This window comes from Hibiscus syriacus, unplaced genomic scaffold (genome assembly GCF_006381635.1).
Source record: "Hibiscus syriacus cultivar Baekdansim isolate YM2019G1 unplaced genomic scaffold, ASM638163v2 tig00016637_pilon, whole genome shotgun sequence".
In the NCBI taxonomy this organism is placed as follows: Eukaryota; Viridiplantae; Streptophyta; class Magnoliopsida; order Malvales; family Malvaceae; genus Hibiscus; species Hibiscus syriacus.
Genome location: NW_024062389.1, coordinates 246549 through 262417, shown reverse-complemented (window position 1 = coordinate 262417; position 15869 = coordinate 246549).

The following is a 15869-nucleotide window of genomic DNA, read 5'->3' as shown; positions in this document are numbered from 1 at the left end:
TCAGAATCCAAGTCAAGTATCAGATCAGAATCCATGTCAGATATCATATCAGAATCCATGTCAAGTATCAGATCATAATTCAAATCGAAAATCAGATAAAATTTTCATGTGAGTGGGGAACACACCAGAATTTACAGATATTATTCAGAGGTACTGGATAATCTTAGCAGGCAAAGAAAAATGAATCTTCAGTATACCGATAGAATATCGGAATTCAGAATCACTATTGGAGGAGTTCAATAACTAACAAAATCATCAGTTATTCAGAATGTGACTTAAACTGGTAAGGAAGAAATGAAGGTTCATGACATTTATATTCTAGGTTGATTGATTGGATTATCGGACAACTCTTAGATGAATAGATCCCAGAACTAATGCCTGTCGATTGGTCAATTCATTGTTCTTCCAGGGTATTTACTCTTTAATACCACAAATTCTTGTCCATAGACCATTTTCGGAATCATCGCTGAATAAATCTTCCAATGTCTTTATTTCATTTCTACGCTTCCACAATATCATGAAATATTGGCGTACTTGACTAATTTGTTCATAACCCATTGTAATTGTACACTACGTAAATTCATCAGAGTTTCCAGACTTATACAAATCACTTACTAAATCCTCAGTCATTGAGATTACCTAGTTCATTTAGCAGTCATGTCCATTCCAGTTACTTCAGGATTTTCCAGAGTAATTCAAACGTTACTGAATTTCAGATACATGTTGTACTTCCATTCAATTCAATTTGGTCTTCGTGGTTGATTTGTCGAACAAACATCCAATTCTTAGTACTGAATACGATCTAGAGCTGAGCTGAGCCGAATACTTCCAAAATTTATCATCGAGGCAAACTTGAGAAGACGGACACATGTTGCAGTAATATCTATGTCATTCAGGTATTGACATAGCTTTAGGGTTGATCTACTCACTTAAATTGTTTTCCATTACCTTTAAAGGTAGTCCAATACCTATGCTTTCTTGGATTCCTTAATTAATCCAAGAAATTTACTTAATTTAGGCCATAAGGTTATTTTGGTGTTCAGTTTTATTCCATTCATTTCAAAGTTCGAGGATATCCAATCATTCTTGAGCTTGGTGATATTCTTGGGTCATTTCCATACCAGGGGTATTTTGGTCATTTTATAGATCCATTGTATTACAATCATTTCCTTCTATCTGATCTTATTATTAAATTCAAACTTATCATTTACTTCAGTTATTTTGAACAATTATGACAACATAACACCCCGATAAATTATTCTTCAGGTATTTTCTCATAACTCGGATATTTCTGGGTCAAGTGTCTTCTCAGATTTTACAAACGGAAAATCAGGAATTTTCCTAAACTAAGTCAGGATCTTAACAATCAAATCCGTACTTAATCGAGTTAAGTATGAATCCTCAAAGTATTTTCTCATTCAGGGTCAACTCAAACTATTTTACCTCTCAAGGGCATTTTCGTAATTTATTAACCAAACAATTTCGATATTAGCACTTAACGAAAATAATATAATATAGATATCATATGATTAACTGCTTCCTCGAACATTCTTTAATCTTAAAATGATTCCTTAAAAGACTTCTAGTATCTAGCATAAACCTTCTTGGGGTTAAAAACCGGTTATCCATAATTTCCAAGTAAAACTAACATTTCTTATGCACATCAATAGTTTCAGCAGATCAATAATTCTTTTCAGATTTATTAATCCACTTCCAGGAACAATTCTTGTCATTTTCCAACATAAGGATAATTTCGTAATTTTACCTAATCGAAATATTCTCATAATTTATCATCTAAGTACCTTTAATGAGATAAATTATAATCTACATATCCATGACTGATTCTTTTATCACTTAATTCCAGAACTTGTAATTTAATTTCAACTGTCCTCCAATTTCTTATAATAGTCATCTGAGCCATATTCAGTTACCTACTTTCTACCGTATTCGTATCTAGTGTAGATCTTCATGAATTACACAAATGAGACCAAACATTTCCATTGATGCATTTACCAATACCAACATGTTCTATAAAGCATAAAGAGGTAATAAAGTATTACCTCGATTTCCGTGCAATACTGATCAACCATAAAAATTTCATTCGAACGCCCTCGATCTTGAAATTATCTTCCAATATATCCTCAGATCCATATCAACAAAAATTATATCAGAAACGGAGTTTAATTGCGATAAACGGATCGAATCGGGTGATAAATTAGTGAAAAAAGCTTATCGGGCTCGAATTTGGCGAAACGAACTTCAGATTCGGATTCAGGATGTCGAAAGCATAAAATATGACTTTTCAGAAATTTGGAATTTTCGGTCAAAATCAAAGTCAACGGGTTTGACCGACAATTTCGAGGCCTTTGGGTTCGAATTTCGAAAACGGATTGCGGAATCGGATTTGGAACATCGAAAAATGTCAGGATAGGTATACTCGGTCAAAGGTCGTTTAATGCCCGGTCAAAGCCAATCAAAGTTTTGGTCAACAATGGTCAACGCCGATCAACGGTCAACAGGTCAACGGGTCGGGTCAGGTCAACGGGTTGGGTCGGGTTGTGACCGGTCAAATGGGTTGCAAAACCGGTTATTTTTCCTTCCCCACGCGCAGTGGCGGCGTGTGGCAGCGCGTGAACAGTGCTAAATTCCTGGAAAAATTTCTAAAAAATATTTTGAGCGATTTCGAGATACTTACAAAGCTCGGTTCATAATTTTGAACGGCGGAGAGCTCGATTTCAACAAATCGGAAACGTTGACCGCTTCACCTCCTCACGTGCCGCCGTCTACGGAGACCAAGGATGACACCGGCAGACTCGGAACGATGCAAGGAACACGATGGTGCAGGAGGTGTCGTAAAAGGATGCTCGGATCGTCGTGAATCGATGAAAAACAACTGAAATCGAGTTATTGCCGACGATACTTCCGACTGAAATTAGCGACGAACGGCGACGATTCATTACGAAAGGTTTGAAGGGTTTTGTTTCTCGGTTGACAACGAACACGATGGTATTTTCGGCTCGTCGATCGGATGTCGGACGGCGAGTAGATCGGAGTTGAAAGTTGGTCGATCGGAGAGGGAAAACTGAAAATTTTTTGTTGAACTGCGTACGGGGAAGAGTTTTATAACTCAACCTATATAAAAATTGGGTAAACTAAGAGTTTAGTCACTAAACTTTATATACTTCATAAAATGGTCTGTCAACTTTGAAATTTTACAATTTAATCCACCGTTTCTTTCAAAATACCAATTAAATCCAATACTTTATAATTTCTTAAAATTTAGCCCCTAAATTGGGGTGTTACACTATGTTTTGAAATTCTTTTTATTTCTGGAATTTGCTCAAAATCTTAACTTTCTTCTTTCCCATGACTGGAATTCTTCTCCACCGTCGTTTGACTGCCACTGGCAATCGTATGTGACATAACATGTATCAAAAAAAATTATCCATTTTCTTTTTCTCAATTTTTTCTTGAAATCGATATAAACTCATATAAAAGTTTTGATCTTGTTTTGGCTTGATCTACAATTTATAATGTCTAATCAACATGCAATCGAGATATATTATTTTTTATACTCATTCTTGACACCCCCACCATTTAGATTTGAAATAAAATACCTGGCGTCGGTGAATCAAAGGTCCAATAGAGGAAAGTTATAGGGCTTTTTTAATAAATTTATTAAAAAAACGAGTTTACACTTAACAATAGAGTGACCCGAGCAAACAAAATTCAAAAGTTTATGGATGAAATTAGAAAATTTTAAAGTTAAGTAACCAACGTAAAAATAGAGACTAAGTTGAGTGACCAAGATAGTCATTTACTTTTTAACATAAAGACGAAAAGTGTAAATCATAATACAAAGACGTTGGGAGGTAATCTATTTTACTAAGAAAATAGATTCAATTTTTTATCATGAAATTAATAACAACAAAAAGTTATAAATGTAATACTACACTTCATAATAATATGGTATATAAAAGTTTGACACATTATATACATAGTGTTATGTGAATTTTAACATATAGTACCTGAATATCAATTATGTTTATGATTAATTATATATATATATAAAAGTTGTGGTTGTTCCTTTTATTAATATCATTTTTTTAATAGAAGCAGTTAGTCTTATTAAAAAGTTAAATATTCAAAATTGTAATAAGAATTTACAATTATCATCGTAAACTAAATACATAATTTGGATATTGAACTATAACATTGAAACTAACAACTTTAGATCATATAAGGATCATACATGAAAAAGGTTTAAAACCTAATCAAAAGTCTCGAACGAAAAATAGATACAAAAAAAATATGTTTGCATCGACAAACGAACCACAAAAAGGATGAAACTATTAAAAGACCATCGAGAATCGTAAATCAAAACCAAACATCGTGAGAAACTATCAACAGACACAAAATCATGTATTCAAACTCAATCTGAGAATCCACAACAGGAAATATCAACAAGATTTCATATAAATGTAATCTTAATCAATCGTGGAGTCGTCAAATCTAACTCTGAGAAAATATAAAAATAAAAAGAAACAGGCAAACGACCAAAAAAAAAATATGTCATAAAGGCATAGAAAAACATGCCACAAAAACAAAAAATGTCATAAAAGTATAAAAAATGAGAATACGTGTCATAAAAGTATAAAAAACGTGTCACAAAAACAGAAAAAAACGTATAACAAAAATAGAATTATTCTTATTAAAAATTAAAAAAAAACCTGCCGTTGACTAAACAAAATAAAAAATAATAATTTGACCTATGAAAAATAATACAGGCTTAAAGAAAGAGGGGGGTGTGGAGAGAGCGACTTAATATCATATTTAAAATCTAAGTTTAAATTCTCCTTTTAATAATATAATACACCCTATCATAACATCTAATATTTATTAATTTATTTATTCATCTTATATCAAATCGTATTTTAATTATTTTTTAAATAAAATATAATTATATTGACTTTAAATATTTAGTGTACGTATAAAACCAATTAAATAATATAGGGAACGGTTAGATTGACCTAGAGTCATATGGATCATGTGTCATAACCAAGAGACATGTGAACAAGTACCTTGGGTCATTAATTTCTTCAACCCCTACGATTAATTTTTCATCCAAAAATCATATGCATGCCATTTTCAAATTCTCTTTGTAAATAACTTTTTCATTTATTAATTCTTTAGAAATTAAATTCATCAAAGGAACTCGGTGGTAAAAATGGAATGTTATTCTTCTTAAACATTTCATGTTTAAATTATTACGTTTGCATAATGTATATATATTATCAATGACTAAAAACGATTATGAGTAGATATTACCTTATAATCACCTTAATTCTTTTTAACTTAACTATTAAAAATTAAGTGATTTTTATTTTTTGGTTGTCCTCCCAGTTCCTAATGATTCTCTCTGACTAATCCTGACCAACCCGCATCACGGAACTGACTTTGGTGGGTGAGTCTTCCAGTGAGGATTTTCTGCATGCAAAAAGACTCGAATTCGATACTTGATTAAGCTATATCAAACTGCTTACCACTTGAACCAACTCTCATTAATAAAATTAAGTGATTTTAATTCAACTAATTATTTGTTTTTTACATATTAACACGCATTTAAAACAATTTTTGGGCTTTGGCCTAACTCAAAATTTTATTGGGTTTCTGCCACTAAAAAATTAAAGAAGCTACCCACCTTCAGCAGGACAAGCCGAAGTTGACTGCCCTTAACCTTCATTTTTTCAAAACCCAAATCCTCAAGAGTTTATACCTGGTGAAAAAATTGCTCTATAAATTTATATAATAAAGGTGAATAATATAATCATATTTATTTAAATATCTTAAAAATAATATAAAATATTCATTTTTAACTTGTTATTTCACATGATTTACTATCAATGAAATTTATATGTTAATTGTACATCAAATGATGACGATGATATTATACCAATAGACAGTAAATAATCCTTTACCAATGAAATATATTAGTTAATTTTGTCTTAATGGTTGAATGGTTGAAGAGGATATTTTTTTTTAGAAGTTCTGAGTTCGAGCAGTTGCATCTACAGGTTGTATGTCTTTGTCACTGATTAAGACATATTATGAACAAATACTACCTTATAATCATTTTAGTAGGCCTGTAAATGAACTGAACGTTCAGCGAACCGTTCATAAACCGTGCGGCGAGAAGTTCGTTTATGTGTGTTTATTTATTAAATGAACGAACATGAACAAGATTTTGTGTTCGTTTAATTAAATGAACGAACATGAACATAGGTCTCGTTCGTTCATTTACGTTCGTGAACGTTCGGTTATGTTCGTTCGGTTATGTTCGGTTATGTTCATTTATGTTCGTTCGATTATGTTCACTTATGTTCATTCATTTATGTTTAACCCAATCTTCTTAAATCAATTTTGGTGACCAATTTGTAAGTATCTTAAAAATATTAATTAATCTGATATTCTGATGACCAATTCCATAATTAACCCAATTTTATTTGGAGATTAAATCCAATATGTTAACCCGTGAGGCACCTCACACCTATATGCATTCCCTTTTTTTTCCCAAACCCTAGTGTTCACTAGAGAGTGGAGACGATCGCTGAAAGCTTCAAAACAAGTTATATTATAGTGCAATCTGAAGTTTTACAGATATGCTTTCATCTCTTTCTCTGTTTTATTTGACTTAATAGTTGATATGTAAAGTTATTGCTGGTATCTTCCCATCTAAAACTCAAGAAAACATTATACTTCTTTATAGAAATAGATGGGAAGATAAAGGTAACAATCGGAAGTATATGAGCATCAGTAAAAAGAAAAATATATAGAATTTGCCAGAAAACAAAACAAATGTTTCTATGTAATTTCTGCAAAAGAGTGTAATAGCGGAAGTAATGAGTTTTCCAGGAAGAACCCATTAATAAGTAGAAAATACACTTTGACAATGAACTTTTGTTTTCATAGTTCTTGTGTGACATTTAGTTGTAGAGTAGACTTTAGGTACGTTAAAATTTTGAATGGTGGTTTAGCAATAATATCAGTTACGATATGTAGCATCGAAGGGATTTCAGATCTATGTTATTGCCTTGTAGTCCAATTTGTACCGTTCGAAATCTTCATGCTATTAAATTTTCTACTCTGCCAACGGAAATGACCATTATTAACAAACCTTACTAAAGTCTGACATTGATGTCACAAAACTTTTAGCCGGCGAATTTATTAGAATAACGTAGTGGAAAATGATTGTTCATATGTAATCATGGACCACTAAGATAAATGTTATATCGTTAAATTAAAGTCGTGTGAATCATTTAATATCTTTAAAAGATCGATCGAAATATTTGATATCTTCAAACATTTCATCACTTCTAATCAGCTCTTACACTATTTATCACTGTAGATTTAGTTGATTTGCATTGTCGACTATTTTTCATGAAAGAACAATGGAAGGTAGGGTCTCCAACGTTTATGTTCGTTTATGTTCGTGTTCATTTATGTTCGTGTTCGTTTATGTTCGTGTTCGTTTATATTCGTTTATTTATTAAATGAACGAACATGAACAAGTTATATTCCTTAATAAACGAACATGAACAAAAAAATTTTTGTTCATTTATGTTCGTTTATTTATTAAATGAAAGAACATGAGCATACCTCCGTTCGTGTGCGTTCGATTCGTTTACAGGCCTACATTTTAGACTATTCAAATAATAATAAATAAATATAAGGGTAAATCACAAATTTCTATAACTGGTTTTTCTTCTCACTCAGATTTTGGCCACTAAAATTTAACAATTTTCAATTTACTTATTAAACTTTCAATTTCTTCCTATTTCGGTCGCTCAAGGCGTTGAATCATAGATGGAAGGATGATATGGACCGGTTTTTATTGACATGAAAACTATGTGCCATCCATGTTATTTTCTCTCTTTTTTATAGTTTCATCCATGTGTCACGCCGACACTGCAATTATCATTTTTCGACGTCTTTTCCGACCACTTAAAATACAAAACAAATTCTTCTCATTGTCTCCTGCCACTCAATCAGTTTAGATTTTCTCAAAACCACTTCAAAACTCACGAAACTCAACCCTAAACCCAAAACTCATGAAAACCTAAACAATTATAATATATAATATATAATATCCATCATTCGATCAGCGTGAAATTAAAATAGATAACTCACTCTCTCCTCCATCTCCCTGCTATTAAGATTTGGAAGATATTTCATCATCAATAAATCAAAAAGAATATGAAATTAGGGGATTTTCATAAAAATGAAGAAAGTTTGAGGGCATTTCATAATTTTTAAAATAAACATGTTTAGTCATAACACCGTTAAGTATTTAACGACACAATGATTAAAATAAATAAAAAATTGAAAGTTTAATGAGTAAAATTGTAAATTTTTAAACTTTAGAGATCAAAATAGGAGTGAGAATAAAGTTAAGCGACCCTTAAACTTATCAAAATTTTCTCACTATTTTATAATTATAGTGATTGTTTTATAACATTTTAATAAATTTAATAATTATTTTAAAAATTATAAAACTTTCATAAACAATATAATATATAATTTATTGATAGTGTAATTTATGTATTTTATTTTCTTTAGGATAAATTACACCAAATATCACTTAACTTTATTCGTTGCCTTGTTTATACCACTGAACTTTTAATTTTGTTAATTATAGCACTAAATTTTAGTTTTACATTTAATTATGTTACTCGGCCGTTAAGTCAGTAACGAGATGATGACATGGCTAACGATTATTGATGTGACCTACCACACCAAAACGACATCGTTTTGACGACGACTATTGATGTTTAAAACAATGTTGTTTTAGGCATTAAACTTTAGAGGTGTATCAATTTTTCACTGAACTTTCAAACAATTTACTTTTTTGGTACTGCATTTTTCGATCAACACTGAGAGTTAATCATCACCCGTCACCGGTCGTCTTTTGCAGTAATATGTACCAAAACGTTTGCATTTCACTCATATTTGTAGCGAAAGATGATTGGTTATTGGTTGTCGCCGATAGCCAGAAATTAAAGTGCCAACAATGTAAATTGTTTAAAAGTTATGACAAAATCGATACACCTATAAAATTTAGTGTCCAAAACAACGTTGTTTTTTGCATTAAAATAGCCACACCAAAACGAAATTGGTATAACATTTTTTTGAAAACAATTAAATATTTAAAAAAACAATTACGACTTTTATTTGGAAAAATTGAAGATTTTGAATTGGTTTGTATTAAATTGAAAGGGAGTCGCCATTGACCTTTGGGCTAGGTAGGTCGAATACCTAAAACGTCTTTTAAAACAATTTTAAGAAAAATCTTTTTTAAGACAAAAATTAGTATGCGTTATCAAAGATTCAATTTAACAAGTCCGGGAGTTGATTACGCGTGGGGAATGATATACACCACCACAGCGTCCAAAATTGGTACTTAGTCGCTTACATGTTGTCATAAATGATGGAAATTGTGAATCGAAAATATAGTTAGAATGTGATCAATTTATTGAAGTTTAATTAATTTGCTTCGAATTATTTATTAGGGAAAATCCTTTAATTCGAAAAAAAATATTGAGATTTGCTCATCCTCCTACGGGAATGCTATCTCTCATGTTTCCTGACCAAAGAGAATATTCCCTCATCGATATATAAGAACCACAAATCGAATATAAATTGAATATTAGCATTTGCATAAAAATAAAATAAGTCGCTATGTATAGAAACATGCATTGCATTATTTGACTTAAATAAAAATGAATTAATTAACACTTTTTTCAAAAAAAATTGATTTATTTCGAGTTCACGTTTCGTTCGAATGTCGTATCGGATCACACTACTTCGATCAAGCAGTGCTTTCCACGCCCATTCTACAATAAAAAATATTTTTGAAAAATTACGAGTAATATTTAAAATATTATTGAAGAAAAATGAGTATTTTATAAATCAATAAATAATTAATTATAAAAGAAATAAAAATAAATACCAATGCAAAAGGGAACATACGTGTAGTAAATAGAATATATTTATTACATACATGTATTTACTTAAAACAATAGCAAATATTTTATAGTAATATAACGTATATATACTCGCACAAAATACAAGGGATAAAAAAGACTGTTTTCCGAACAGAACAAACCAAAGTTCTCATAGATTTAAAACATGCCTTGTAAAGTGATTAATAACAAAAGATAAATTACATAGCATTAATGTAAACATGAGAAAAGAATCGAAAAAAAAGGTATACAATTCTATACGTACATAAATATCTATTATGAAATATAGGCATTAAAATATAATAAATAAATAAATAAAATATTTTACTGGAAATTAAAACTAATTAAAATAGGAGACATATACTAAAGAGCAAGAATATAATCACATACATGGCAGTAGCAAGGACCAAAATAAATAAAATAACAATTACATGTCCAAATCACAAGAAAATAAATTTCATTAGTGACTACAATAAAATAAAGTAAAGTTCATTAGCTATATTCGAATAAATGGCATATCAGAATGTGACTAAATTAAACTAAAATAGAAACAAGATACTTAAATCAAAGAAATACCAAAACGACATGTCTAGTGACTAAAACGTGAGAACACAACCAAGCTTGGGGACCTAAAAGTGGTTTTCCCTTGCAACATATGACTAAGATGCAAAAAACGGAAGAAACGTGAGGACCTAAACGTAGTTATACATTAATTTAGTGACCAGGATATAATAAGGTACCTAATGTACATGGACATGTAGGTAATTAACCCACAACAGTGACCTAAATGCAAAAACACGCTAAAGGTCTAAGGACCTTAGCGTGATTTTCCCAAAAATGCCAAGGAGACATAATATCTCCTTTTCTGTTTTAGTTTGCCCGTGAACTAACCCTAAAAACCAAGTCATTCGACTCCTCTCTTCCTCTCTCCTCTACCCCTTTCTCCTCCACAACTCCGCACACCAAAACCAAAACCAACTTGACCACCATGCTCCGATGATGGCCTCCCCTAACGCCTCAAAACCCGAAGTTGACGACATCCTCGACCCCGACGAAAAACGACATCAGCGAGATGTGCTCTAAATCAATACCTCTTTTTATTTTTTATTTTTCTTAGAATGATAATACTTGCATACTAAAACACAAAAAAAAGGAATAAGCAGATACTCAGATACCTTCAAGTTTGAAACTTTCGGTTCTTTTATTTGATTCTCCAAATTGTTTCTTCTGTTACACTTTTTTTGTTGGGTTCTTCCCTCTCTGTTTTTTTTCTGATCGAGGTCCCTTTTTTTACACTGATTTGGGGTTTTATATAACCCATTATACATGTAAAAAAATACGAAAATATTGATGTTGTTGTTGATGTGTTTGGTGACTGAAGCTGTTGAGAAGCATGGTTGCACAGGGCATGGGTGAGGCGTGGTGTTGGCGTGGGGGTTCTGTGGAGCAGGGCATCAGTTGGGTTTGTGGTGGCTTCGGGTCATATCTTGGGTTGTTGGGCCTGATACTGTGTTGGTTCGGGTCTAAAGTCTGGGTTCCTGGTGGGCTGTTGTGTTGGCTTATAATAGTGGGCTGCTGGGCCTACAAAAATGTAATATAATAATTAATAATAATAATAATAATAATTAATATTTTTGTTAGACCCGGATAAAAATGGGTGTCTACAGTTGTCCCTCTTTGCACATTCTTGTGTTAACAAGAATAGGGCAAAGACGACAAGTTTTTGTTCGGTTCTCTTTAGCTTTGAAATTTGATAGAATATATGACATTACTCATCTGCGATGAAGAGTCCTGGTCGTTTTTATGATGACGCTGCTCCTACGTGATGAGGAGATATGGTCGGTGGATGACACGATTCCTACGTGATGAGGACAGTTGGCCATCTTTAAGGATGATGATAACACGATTCCTACGTGATGAAGACAGGTGGTTATCTAAGGTTGATGCAGCTCCTACGTGATGAGGAAATTTGGTCGGTGGATGACATGGTTCTTATGTGATAGGGATAATTGACCATCTTTAGGGATGATGATAACACAGTTTCTACGCGATGAGGACGGTTGGTTACCTAAGGTTGACGCGTCTCCTACGCGATGAGGAGATATGGTCAGTGGATGACATGGTTCCTACGTGATGAGGACAGCTAGCCATCTTTAGGGATAATGTTTCAAGGGAAACTGTCTCAAGAGAGAAAAACTTGTTTCAAGGGAAACATTCTCAATGTTTGTGTTTCAAGGGAAACAGACTCAAAGACTTTTGTTTCAAGAGAAATTGTCCCAAGAGTGACAAAACTTTGTTTCAAGGGAAACAGACTCAAAGATTTTTTTTTTCAAGAGAAACTGTCTCAAGAGAGACAAAACTTTGTTTCAAGGGAAACAGACTCAAAGATTTTTTCTTTCAAGAGAAATTGTCTCAAGAGAGACAAAACTTTGTTTCAAGGAGAGATAATCTCAAAGGTTTATCGATTTTGTTTCCAGTGAAACAACTTCAAAATTTGCGTTTTAAAGAAAAAATGTCTCAAGTGAGACGAATTTTATTTTTAGAGAAATAATATCGAGTGAGATCAACTTCGTTTCAAGTGAAACAAATTCAAAATTTGCATCTCAAAGGAAAATGTCTCAAGTGAGATGAAATTTGTTTTGAGAAAAATTGTCTTAAGCGTGACAAAATTTGTTTTTAGAGAAAACTGTCTCAAGCAAGACAAAATTTGTTTTTTAAGAAAAATTCTCTCTAGCGAGAAAAATTTTGATTTTAAGAAAAAATTTGTCTCTAGTGAGACGACACTTTGTTTCGAGAAAAACAATTTCAAAGGTGACAAACAATCTGCTCCTGCATGTTGAGGAAATCTAGCTACCTTTAGAATATTTGATTGTTCACTTCAGGATATCAATTATGTGGATGGCATTGTTCTTTCAGGTTGAAGACATCAGATCATCACCAAACTTTTATTTCTTGAAAGATCAATAAAAAATTGATGCATTTCTGAATGACTATTATGGATATTTATGGGTGTCATGATGAAGTTTATGTTTTATTTGATGAAATTTTGAATTTGTCCTTATGAAAGGGGAAAATGTCTTTAAGAAAGACAAAATTTCAAGTAAATTTTTTAAAAGTATCCTCATAAGAGAAAAAATCAAAGTCTTTATTGTACGTGATGATGAATGTATGATGCAAACTCATGTAACATGTATGTATGTGTTGATGTATTTTTTTCTTGATCTATGATGGGAATAGTTGCATGAGCAGTCTTCATTCTATCTATGATTCGGTTGTCTTCACTCTTTGTTTGCACCAACGTGCATCTTGGCAAATTTTGACTCGTGAAAATTTCTTCTTGCCCCAGCAAATTTTCCCCCTGATGAATTTGGCTTCTTTTTGTCTGGATTTGTATAGAAATCTAGTAGAGCTTCCATTGTGATACCATCATCATCTCTGCCAGATGGTTTGAAAAGAGAATCTATCATTTCAAGCTTCAGAGATTGTGTATGCACAGCTACCCTGTAGCGGGAAATCAAAGACCACTACCTGGAGTTAACCACCACAATAATTTATTGGAATATCAGGCTGCCCCAGAGAGGCATGATACACATCCATGCCAAGGATGATAGTTAGAACCTTAAAAACAATTGGATTTGAAGATGTTTGCTCAATTCAATAATGTCAAATTCAGTCCTCCAAGCTTTGCATTGATTCTTAGAAGCAAATTTGTAAGGTGTTGATCATTGACCATGGTTGGAGTCATACACTGTGATAATGCCAAACTCAACAAGACTCATATATATATCATAATTTTCTTACCAAGTAAAACACAAAGGAGGAACTGTGGAGCTTCAGGAAATTTGGATGTCCTCAAACATTTGGCAACTTATTCATCATTTCCTGTGGCTTCTGTCTAGATTTTTCAATCATGGAAGCTTTTTGCATGGTGTTCAGGGTTTTTGTATAATGTTGCAAGGACACCAAAGAACAAAGCTCAGTAGGAATATAAGTGGGACGATTTGGCTTGCCAACATTAATACTTGAAAAATCACCAGAATAATGCAATTTGTATGTTGTGATAATGGACAAAACAATCATATATAGTAAGCTCCACTGTCTCTGCTTCACCATTTTCATTCTTCTCACATTTTTCTGACTCACTGATGTCTTCTCAATTCAATGATGTTGTACTCTTAGATGATACGACCTCTAAAAATGCCCCAACATTCATCACTTCTTGCTTCAACATTGATTATAAACATGAGCTTTATGTCTAAGAGCCGGTGTCAACTACCAAGATCTACTTTGGAGAGATTGTATTGTTTGAAAATGTTTTTCTTATCCTTTTATTTTCAAAATTTTGAAAAATATCAATTAAAAGAATTTTGAAAAATGTTTAATCAAAAATTTGAAAAATATTGTCCCTTTCTAAGTTTCATAATTGAGACAAATCATAAAACTAGAGTTCATTGGATATCAACAAATTAATTACTCTCTTAATCCTTCGAAAAATTTATAGATATTTGACAAGTGTCAAGATTACTGCTATATTTGAGGATTTGAGGTAGGGTTAAGTAAGGAAAGGATAAGGTGTCTCGGGTTGTTATCTTTGGTCAAAAATTTGACATTCTTATTTCTTTGATGCTCACTACTCTTATGTAGTAGCTTCTATGCTAATCTATTGGAAGTGTTCTCCAGCTCTCAGCTCTCATAAGCACATTCGGGTTATGCGATGTCTTGTCAAGGGATTTGTGAGATCGTCTCCTATACAATAGCTGGACAGTCTTTATATTCGAGCCGCTTTTTCAGGTTTTCAACTCGAATCCTCCTTTGGTTTCAAGACGTTATTCAAAATTTATGTCTTGAGCCCCTCTTTGTTATTTTTTATCTATCATGCATTAAAGATTTTAGAAAACTTTTTGTGAATAAAAGATTAATCTTGATGGATAGAATGACATCTGAAGATAGTCTCTTCTGTTTAGAAATCCATGTATGATTAGAAGGGAGTTTTTAGGCATGTAATGTAGGCTATGGTTCACGGTTATGAAAGAAAAGGATAAATAGACCCAAATAAGTGTTTGAGTGTAATTGAACCAAGGATCAATTCATTCTGATGCCTTCAATCTTGTATTGCTCGATTTGAGTCTACTCGTATGTTTCCTTTATTTTCTCTGGATGTTTTGGTGAACTGATTCTGGAATAATGTGCTTGATCAATCTTATGGTTTGAAGTTTGATGCATCATTTGACTTGAGGGACTCTTTGCATGTGATTCTTGTCTTTTTTCTCTTTTTTTTTCTCTTTTTTTCTTCGTTTTGATTTGATCTTTGCACTTTTCATTTGGTTCATCTTTCGACATCTTATATGGATTGATGGTCTTTCCTCATGTGAGCAGATTTCCTTTACCTTGCCCCCTAGTGTGGAGGGTGATTCTTGGTTAGGGTTGAATCAGAAGAAAATATAATTCAGGCACAAATATGGACACAAGGGATATATATTTTCTCCTTTTGTAAATAGATAATGAAAGAAAGTCGTTTATCATTTCATACACAGAAGTCCTTGCAGAAGAGGTATCCCAGGGGGATAGATTTTTCATGATTAATTTTATTCACACGAAAACAATGTAATTAATGCATGATAGAATTATTTTGAATTAATTTCCTTTTTCTTCTTCTTGCTTCTAGCATGTCTCTATTGTTCAGGCTCATCTTCAGGAAGTTGATTCGAGATGCTCCATATTGTGTCTTCTTGTAGGAAGGTTCACGTTCAAGTGAACATCTTGTACTCAATGCCTTCAGGTTTTATTGGTAGAAAAATGTTGATTTTGAGTCTAAAAAGACGATGGTTTGACCTTATTGGCTCAACAAAA